Genomic DNA, 11,348 nt, shown 5'->3' on the forward strand with positions numbered 1-11,348 from the left:
AGTATTTAATAGTGAATTATTGTAGTGAGGACATTTATTTTGAAACAGTTGTGGGCAGAGGAAATAGTAGTCTTAAGAGAGTCAGATTGTATGCTTAAAGCCTGAGACAGAGTATATAGTTTAAAAGTTGAATGTAGATAGTGTAATGGATGTTGATAGACAGAAAGTTGAATGGATGTTGATAGGCAGATTGTTTAATGGATGTTGATTTATAGTTTAATGGGTGAATGGTTTGAAGAGGATGAATGGATAGAAAGTTGGATGGAATGTGCCTTATATCCTTGTAGAATGGAGAGACACAGAGAGAGTTGGCCTAGTTAAGCAGAAAGCAGTTGATACAGGTGCAATCAGTTTAACTGGCCCTTTGATGGGTCCTAGTAGTGAGCAGCTGGAAGTTGATACAGGTGCAAATCAAGTTAATTAGTCCATTGTGATGTCATAGTGCTAATGCAAAGTCTATGGGGAAAAATAAGCTTGTTTTTTATTAATATCTCAAAAAGTATAAAGTTTACAAAAGTTTCTACGTTAAATGGTTAAAGCTGAATTAGACGCAGAAATTTGGTGGGAAGAATAAGAAGAACTAGAAAAGCATTTCCTGAAGGAAATACAGTGCATGAAAATGCAAAAATATGATGAGTTCATATGGTTAAATTATTTGCTTGGTAGATAAGGTTTAATATATTTGGAATGACTAAACAGTTAAATAGGTTGATAATTGAAATGGTTCAATTATTTAGGCAGATAGTTGACGATAACTAACAGTTGGAATGGCTCCAATGTTTGCTAGCAGTTATGCTAACTATGTTAACAAAGATAATAATGTTAACCAAGTTACTATGCTAACTAGCATGTTAACAATGTTAAAATGTTAACTATGTGAACCATATGACTTAGCTAATCTAGCTAATCATTTTAGTAGTTATGCTAACTATGCTAATTCACATGTTAACATGCTAATTATGCTAACCATGTGACTTAGCTAACTTCGCTAATCATTTTAATAGTTATGCTAACTAGCATGCTAACATGACGGTAATTGTAAAGCAATTTACAAAAGATTCACTGAACAAAAATGCTGATGTGGTACATGAAAATGTAGCTAAAAATGTGGAGAATGTAATGCAATCAAGCATTTTGGACGATATATTGTCACAAGCTGGCAGAATAGGCAACAGGCCGATGTGCGTTTTATTTGGAGACTGTTTTGCGCGACAGAGACTGAGTTTGCTGCTGATATTCTGGGGATAGGCCTAGCCAATGTACGACTTTTGCCTTTTAATATATTTGCTGCATTAGATCAGTCTTTCTAGAACAGGCAAGGGCTTTCTAGCCTCACGTCAGCAGCGCTGCATCACCCATATAGCCTACATTAAAACAACCAGCGGATGGCGGGTGCAGTTTTGAAAATTGGTCAACAAACTTTAGTGCTGATGGATGGCTGATGGATGATAAGTTTTGCTATGCAGTTATGGTTGAAATAATAGCCCATCAGCGCATCTCTAGTGTGTGTGCCTCTCTCGCTCAGAGGGGAGGGAGAGGCTGAGGGTCGATCCAGCATGGATTCTAAACTCTGTGGTGGATAGGATCTACAATTAGGTGTTAATAATATTACCACGCTAGGTCGAAGTACTCCCAAGTGCTATTGCGCCACACATTGTAGTTCTCATGTTTATTCGCTTGGAAAATCGTCACGTTTCATGTTGTGTGCCCTAACATTTTTCATCAACTACTCGTGCAACTGTATTTAAGTAGGTAAAACGTGGAGGTGTTTGAATACTGCTATGTGCCTCTCTCTACGGCCACGGCAGAGCCCGCTAGCATAGCAACATGCTAACACATTCGCGCCGCGCGACAGAGCGTTTGAGTGCACCTACCGACGCGGGAGAGGTACGACTCAACTCGTGAAAGTTACGGTAAGAACATATATCACTACTGATTTTGGGTGGCGTGTTCCTTTAATAGGGCCAGTTTGTATGCTTAAAGCCTGAGACTGGCAGTTGGGCCAGGTGGCCTGAACACCTGCCATAGGATTCTAATTGCTGTGATGTCATAAAGGCCCAATGTTAAGTCAATGGGGAAATTTTGAATAGTTTTTAATTAATAGTTTAAAAAGTATAAAAGTTACAAAGCTGAAAAATACATAGCACCCATGTCCTAAGTAAGACCTACGTAACATAGTTTGAATGAAGTTTCTCATTAAACGGTTGAAGCTGCATTAACTGCGTTAGAAGACATGGAATAATAAGAATAAGAAGAAGAAGAAGAAGAAGCCTAGGAAGAACAGTACAGTGCATTTTCATGCACTGTAATAATAATAAGAAGAAGCCTAGGAAGAACAGTACAGTGCATTTTCATGCACTGTAATAATAATAATAAGATGACTTGGAAGAACAGTACAGTGCATTTTCATGCACTGTAACTAGAAAACGCAATTCCAGGGAATAACCAGTGCATGAAAATGCAAAACATATGGTGTGAAATATATTGTTAAAACAGATGATGTGCTAATTGGCAACCAACATGTTGAGGTTTAATATAGTTGAAATGACTGAACTAGGTAGATGAGGTTTAATATAGTTGGAATGACTGAACTAGGTAGATGAGGTTTAATATAGTTGGAATGACTGAACGGTTAAATAGGTGGATAGTGTAAAAGGTTAAATTATTTGCTAGGTTGATGAGGTTTAATATAGTTGGAATGACTGAACTAGGTAGATGAGGTTTAATATAGTTGGAATGACTGAACAGTCAAATAGGTGGATAGTGTAAAAGGTTAGCCTGAGAAACTGATAGGGTGCAGGTGGCCTGGCCACCTGGCCTAGGATTCTAATTGCTTAACGGCAGTCTTAATAGAGCCATATTGTATGCTTAAAGCCTGAGACAGAGTATATAGTTTAAAAGTTAAATGTAGATAGTGTAATGGATGTTGATAGACAGAAAGTTGAATGGATGTTGATAGGCAGATTGTTTAATGGATGTTGATTGACTAGTTTAATGGGTGGATGAGTGAATGGTTTGAAGAGGATGAATGGATAGAAAGTTGGATGAAATGTGTCTTATATCCTTGTAGAATGTAGAGACACAGAGGTTGAAGCTGCATTAACTGCGTTAGAAGAAGAAGAAGAAGAAGCCTAGGAAGAACAGTACAGTGCATTTTCATGCACTGTAATAATAATAATAAGAAGAAGAAGACTTCAGATAACAGAACAGTGCATTTTCATGCACTGTAATAAAAGAAAGCTTTTTTGGCTACTCTATCCCCATATTATAGCACTCAGTACTATGTGTACCCATCACCTGAACAGGGAGCATTTCCTCTTGATTTAATATGAATGTCTAGTGTGTAGAAAATCTTGCAGGGAGTAATTCCGTTTACTTTGATTGTACAGAGTGTCAAACTCAATACGCTATGCTAACCATGTACTGTAAGCAGGTAAACATAGCTAATGGTGCTTCCTAAGGTGCTGTAAAGTAATAGAAACAAAATATACCATCCTTATAGTCAGATCAGCTGTGCTTGTGACATGCATATCACATATGAGAGAAACATTATACTCACTGTGTGTAACTTTGGGCAGACGGCCTAAAGGATCAGGACAAGGCGCTCCTGCTGGACGTGGGTTTGGCTGGGGGGGGGGGTCCATCTGCAATGGACTGGCGACCCTATCCAATAAGGGTTGTCTGCAACTCTCGTCCACTTAGCACCACAACAGAATATAAGGACTGGCCCTATTACTAGGATTAACTACTACTTGTGTATAACTTTAAGCTCCTAATTAATTAATTAATTCATTAATTAATTCATTAATTAATAGCCTTCATTTGTTTGTATTCAGACCGGTCCAATCAGTTTGGGTGGTGATATAGTGTTGAGGAGGAATAACATTAACCAACCCCCCCAGGCTCCTGGAAAGAGGAGTGGTAGAAGAGTGAAGGAGATTTGGTACAACCATGGGTGCGCTCCAGTTAGGGCTCAGCTTGCTGCCATGCATATCTTATTTGATCATAATAGTGCAGTTTGGCTTCTATGTGCTTTCTGTACATGATACATTTATGGAAGAATGTATCTAAGAATGTCTGTAAACTCTTCTCACTTCCTCTTTCTACTACCGTAAACGCTTCTCACTCTTCCTGGTGTAGATAGAGGAAGTATGGTCGATGACTTCACTGCCAGATAACCTAGCAAGATGTGACTAATGCTGCATAGCACGGCAGCACAGCAGCAGCATACTGGGGGAAATAAGGAAAAACTCCCTCCCGTTCACCAAGGCTAGAGTACAAGGATGCGTGTGACTAGCTGGTCCCACAAGGCTATGGAGGCCGCTTACCAAAGTTAGCTTTTTCCTTAATGTTCCATATAAATATGTATGTAGGCAGATTCTTCTTTCTTAGGCAGTGTTCAACATGCATCTAATAATGATTTACATTACCATGGGAACGTCAAAGGCAGGAATGTGTCTTTGTTGGGATTGTGTGCGTGTGTGGCATGGGTTTTTCACAAGGCCAGCCGGTTTACTTTAAAGAATTCTGTTTGTATGAAAAGAAACCTTGCAACACTGTTCAATGTATTGATTGGCTGTAGAGGTTTGGAGTAAAATGAAGTGAAGTCAACTCTGCAACTGTCCATAACTGTTTACACTCTACAAATGGTTTGCCCACAGTGACTGATTACATTTATGGCTAGTCTATGTAAACTTAAACAGTTTTTTCCAACTTTGTCACACACTTGAAGCTTGAAAAATAGTTCTGTTTTTCTCTATATTTAACAATATTGCAAAATAGAGAAGGGTTTCTGGAACAGGCAGTCCCTATCGTTGACTGTATGATAAATTAGAGATGGAGTTTAGATGAAGGTGCTCTAAGTCAGTGTTTTTCAACCACTGTGCCAGTGCACACTAGTGTGCCGTGAGAGATCATCAGGTGTGCCGCAGAAAATTACCCAAATGTCACTCACTGGTCCAGAAAAGCAACTGTTGCATCAAAGAATTTATAACCACATGCTGTCATTGATTGTATGATTGCACTATTTGTGGTATGCAGGCATTGTACAACGGGGGCCCAGTAATCCAGTATTCACAAAATCATAACATATCCAGTTCATAACAACAATTAAATTAGATATAGTATGTACAAATGAAACAGAGGGCGCTTGTTTTATTGAGCAGGTCTTGCATAGAAGCCATAATAAGGCCATATCTGTGTATTATTTTAAATTTTAGGCTATGGTATTTAAATTTTTTCTTCACACAGGATGTTAGTGTGCCGTGGGACATTTTAAGGGTCAAAAGTGTGCCGTGGCACAAAAAAGGTTGAAAAACACTGCTCTAAGTGATGTTACGTGTATTCTAAGTAAATACATTTTTTGTCACATACAGCAAACATCTCCTCACAATCCGCTAGCTACCTGTCCCCTGAATACACTGTAAAAAAACGCGGTCTCTGTAGACAGCCTAGGCTCCTAAAACGGCAACAAAAACAGCCTGGTGCAGCCTGAACCATGAAACATAACAAACTTTTCCAGCCATTCCAGCCAGTTGCACAGGAGGGGGGTTGTTTGAATGTCAACAGAAGTAGATTTGATTCAACCTATAGCTGCTCTATACTGTATCACACATCAATTTCCATTTCCCGCTCTGGCTCTTATCATGTACAGTAGGCTGCATATCTGGCTCTTATCATGTACAGTAGGCTACATATCTGGCTCTTATCATGTACAGTAGGCTACATATCTGGCTCAAACAGAATAGATAAAGGGAAGGACAAGGGGTTGGTAGCTGTGTCCTGATTGTGACCCATGATTAACACGTTACATCTTGTTTTTACTAGAAGGCTATCAGCTAATTACTGTATGCACAAACCTCATGCTGTGTGATCTTGTCAGCAATATCATGCAAACAATCAAACTCCCACTCGAGTGTGCAAGTTAGAAAGTATAACACAAAAGCACAACTAATTGAGTCACGTTCTAGTGCCAATTAAAGGAACTGAAACATAACATTGGGTCAAGTTCTATTACACAGTAAAACAAAAGAGTATGAAGTTAAACAAAATAAGAGCTAGTGCTGTCTTCCATACAAGGCACTAGAAACGCTCCTCTGTACTGGAGGCGTACAGGCTCATTTTCTAAGAGGCTGTGAGGGGTAGAGGGGTAACTGGTTCAAATATTCATATATTCAGTTTTGCCCAACATCAGACTAAGGATCTCAGAAAGAAAAATCCTCAGAGACACTCTCAGTAGCTGTTCAATCTGATGACTCAACAGTCTTACTGCCACAACCCCCCCCCCCCCACCACCACCACCACCACCACCACCACAACCACCAGCATCACCCTGGGCTTTCCAGCCAGTTCTGTTCATGTACAGTACATTATACTGTGTTCTGCAGGCCTACATCCTTTGGAATATAGGAGATTTTTCACAATCTGTTTCAGAACTCTAATTCTTGAACAGTTCCAGCAGGTCTAGATACACAGCAAAGCAGGAAGCAGAGCAGACAGATGGGAATTGGAATCCCAGCTCAATTCCAACCCTTACTGGACTGGCTGTCCATGTGTCCTTGAGCAGAGCCTGCCACTGAAATACAGCTCTGTGTGGCGGACTTAGTACATATGAAGCATTGACTGTAAAGCATTTCCATATGCAGTATACGATGACACCATACATTTATTTTTTTGAAAGTAGATATCTGATAGCTAGATGTAGATACAGAATGAGCATATTTCTCTTCACGCCATATATCAAATCACCAAGGGCCAGCAGTGGTTTGCGGTGTGTAGACATAGGCAAACGCCGGAGGCGTTGATGTGTGGAGGATGCAAGGAGAATGCAAAAGCCGCTTGATAGTCATAAACCATTATAGCCATCCCTTAGCCTACATCACAGACCAACACACAAAAATACAATGTGGACACATCTGTGTGCTGACTCTGAAGAAGGGCATTTTGATCTCCTCCAGGTACAGTCTGTCCCTGTAGGTGTAGTGGCAATGGTGCTCCCTGCTGTTTGCACAGCTAGCCTTCTGAGTGAGGAGGAGGGGGTGGCTTTATAGCTAACTGCATGTGCTGTCCAATCACTTGACTTCTCTCAACACCATGCAGAGTTCACCGTCTTCCAGAACTCTTCACTGCTGGAGACACAGAAGTGTCTCATTTTGCCTGAAGACTGGGAACATTGTAATGTCAATATAATCTTCCCTGGATGCATTGATTTGATTTTGTGTCGAACATAACTCCACACTGACACGGTGGTAAAAATGTACAATATGGTCAGTCACACTCTGCAGAGCGAAGAGAGATACAGTAAGAAGTGGCAAATTATAATGATTTGCACTGTAGATACACTGAACATATCTATGTGGACATGTTTCTTTAACATTTTGGGAGGGGGTTTGCTGTTTTTTTTAGAAGTCACGACTCTCAAAACCTCCTGAAAGACCTGGAAGAAATGCTTCAATAGCCCTTTGCTATCAATTACCTCTTTATATTTTCTAAATACTTACATACATGGCACAAAGAGGAGTATTGGATTGGATGTATTACAAATTGTGTGTGAGGAGTGCCCCCATCCATACACAACACAAAAGGAGCATAGGATTGGATGTATTACAAATTGTGTGTTGAGTTCTTCGTTTATCTAAGACTGAGCCCCCACTGTTCTAGCTTTGCTTGTAAGCATCTGTGGCGGGCGCCCACGTACACACATGAGAATACTTAGTCACATGGTCTTGCAGCTCCAGGTGGCCTTGTATGTCTGTGTCTACTCCGAATGAAAAACATGAAAATCAGGTAGTGACAGTTAATAAAATAGTTTGTCTACCGTGGAACAGCCTCGGAATGAAAATGAAGCACCGCGAGGCGGCTTTCAAGGACAGATAAGTAAGCTGCATCATGAGTACAGGCAGAGAGTTAGTGGAGGATCCTACAGAAAGGGTCCTTCTGATGGGCTAGGATGATTCCTTTAAAGAGAGAGTCCATAGTTTTTAAGGAAGGTGGTTGATACTGTACGTGGGTTCAACTGCTAATCCCATTCGCACTTTGCAGTCCTGAAGTGAATATATATATATATATATATATATATATATATAAAACAGCCCTTAATCAGTTAACCCCCCCGACCACATTACAGTTAGGTTGACACACACTGGCGTGTTCACAAGACTCTTCCGGTTACACCCACCCATTGAGCGCCCTATGGTTCTCGAGATATAAGCAACCGCAAGGAATTGGGCAAACAAGCTGTCAATCAGGCACCCCAGCTTTGATTAAGTATAAGTATATGGTTATGGTTATGGTTATGGATTTAGCAGACGCCTTTGTCCAAAGTGACACATAAATACAAACAACATAATAATATTTAAAATTGAACAGGGAACAGATTAGAATGTAGGTCAAATATAATAAGGAGAATAGTTATAATACACAATAATATAAATTCAATCAATAGCCTAAAAAAACAATGGAAAAAAGGGGAAAGGCAATAATAAAACAATAATGTCCAATCAATAATATAAAAACAATGACATGCTAAGACTATGTTAAGGAGAATATCAATAATAAACAATAATGTCAAATTAATTAACAGCCCAATTGAAATAAAACAACATTATACAAATATATACACATAAGCTTAAACAACTAAGTATATGTTGAATAGGAATGTCTTTAGACCCCTCTTAAACGACCCAAAACTACCACAGGAACGGAGAGCACTGGGCAATTCATTAGTATAAGTATATATACTTTTTTGATCCCGTGAGGGAAATTTGGTCTCTGCATTTATCCCAATCCGTGAATTAGTGAAACACACTGCACACAGTGAACACACAGTGAGGTGAAGCACACACTAGTCCCGGCGCACTGAGCTGCCTGCAACAACAGCGGTGCTTGGGGAGCAGTGAGGGGTTAGGTGCCTTGCTCAAGGGCACTTAAGCCGTGGCCTACCGGTCGGGGTTCGAACCGGCAACCCTCCAGTTACAAGTCCGAAGCGCTAACCAGTAGGCCACAGCTGCCCCAAATTGATTAATCTTGAGTGACAATAACTCGAGCCTCAATCATGGGCGGATTACCCTGGGCCCAGCTGTATTAAGGGCCCCCCACTAATTGTTGTATATGTGGGAGGGGGGGTTTGGGGGTCTTCCCCCAGAACATTTTTAATTTGTTTGATGTGATTTCCTGTATTCTGGTGCATTTTGGGGATGGCCAATACTTTAATTCAATCAGATTCATAGCCTACATCCTGATTTGTTGATATTGAGGCAATGATTCCATGCAAAGGCTTGGGCTTCAGGGCCCCCTGACCCCTTGGGCCCCTGGCCCTGGGCCCGGTAGGTCCGTGCAGTAATCCATCCCTGGCCTCAATTGTGTTTCAAGGCCACTTAAGTAACCTAGAGGGCCCTAATGTGGGCAGTTCCAGAGATGTATGTTACCGGCTGAAAGATGTATGTTACTGGCTCTTACTCTTTGCCAGTACATCACACAGTCACTCTGACTGTTTCTGAGAATTCTACTCAACTTTCAAAAGAGGTCAAGCATTTGATGATGGGCCAAGTAGGGGCAGTGCCCTCCTAAGTATGTGGGGGCAGTGCCCTCCAGTGATGTCGGGTAAAAAACTCAAATTGGGGCTGGTAGTTAACAGATTTGATATACATTACTAATGACCACAAGACATTGAATCAAATGATCTTTAACATAAAATAAGAAAATCACTAAATGAAAAACACTTCCCATGTTTAAATGACATCACTTGAAAAAAAAAAATCACAAATGCTGCTGATGTTCCACTGAAAAATCATGTTCACATAGCCAATGTATAAGACTTTACGTATACTAAGCTAAGCTGAGCTCCTTCTATGCATAGTATCCAAGACAGTTGAAGACATAGGAGCATGCATCTTCTGTGTGGGGCTGAGTTGAACTTGGAGGCAGAGCTATTATTTATAGCCTGGAGGCAGTGGCCTCCAGCCGCTTGTCATTCACGGGAGGACATATTGCTACCTTGAGCAACCTGGGAAGTGATGCAGTGAGTGCACGTGCCAGGCCTGCAGTGAGTGACAACATTATCCAACGGGAAATGAAAGCGGCCTGCTGAAATTTGACACTTTGCAAAGATGTGCTCTAAGAAAAGTAGAAAGAAACTGGACATGCGCATTAATTTAATGCCACTATCACAATACACTATATGGGCTGTTTTATTTTGATACACTTGCATTCAATTGTCATTTATTCTATTTCACTGAAAAAAATCACTGTCTGGTAAATTTAACAGTGTGGATAGTAATGTATGCTTTCAGAACAATTTTACATGCTGAACTTGAAACTTAGCAGATACTCTTTCAGGTCTATCAAGTTTCAAGACTATTCAAGTAAACGTGTTAACCTACAGTGTAAATGTGAGACTGGCTTGTTCACACTGCATTTGTAGCACTGTGCAGAGCAAATAAGTGTTTTTCAGGGGTCGGCAACCTTTTTTCCTGGAGAGCCACTTTTACCAAATGTATTTATTTTTTCATCTCAGAAGAGCCACATAAAGACGGTTACAAGAAAAAGTTTGGATATTTAACATACAGTTACTTTCATTCAACAGAGGAAACACCACCCCCTATTTTCCCAGTGTCCTTTGGTATGCAAATTAACATCATAGTTCACAACACAACACTCAATTTTCATTATATGTCATTGGCGAAATTGAACATGAGGCCTACCAGAGATTAGATTTGGTGATGGCCTTGGAGTCTGGCTGGCTCATATTCAGTGAGGTGAAGTTTCATGCAAGAATTGAGGCTGTCATCATTTAAGGACAACTCCACGCAAAACTGTCATATATCCATAACGCCAACTAAATAGCCTACCATGGCATTGTGTTGGCGTTATGGATGTGACAGTTTTGCGCGGAATTGCCCTTAAACGTGAGCGCAGGTTTGTCTTTATATTTTTCATATGTGAGAAAGATTTCTCACATGCAAGTGGAATAGGGTTAACACAGCAATACTAACTCGTTGCAGTGTGCGATAGCCTATATAATGGGCAGTTCATTTCGCCCGCTTTTGTTCGCGCTTGCAAGCTGTGGTCGCTGACGTTTCCTTTTTGACATTTTCCTTATCTAGCCTACAGCTAGCGCACACATCAACAATAACAATTAAAGACAAGTGTTCTCGTTAACTGAAATGGAGGGAAATCGGTGATTTTGTTTGATATTGACATGGCAACGAACCGCGAATGTAACAATATTGTGCAGGCTACGGTTACGGAGTCAAGTGAGGTGGGAAGTTATATAAATTACTCAGATAGACCTACGAACTAAAATAAAATACATTTTAATTAAATAAGCCTACTCATTATTATTTTCAAAA

The sequence above is a fragment of the Alosa pseudoharengus genome, unplaced genomic scaffold (genome assembly GCF_046254945.1).
Source record: "Alosa pseudoharengus isolate Yale_2024_CS ecotype anadromous, Long Island Sound unplaced genomic scaffold, YU_APseudo_1.1 YU_APseudo_1.1_scf_4, whole genome shotgun sequence".
NCBI lineage: Eukaryota > Metazoa > Chordata > Actinopteri > Clupeiformes > Clupeidae > Alosa > Alosa pseudoharengus.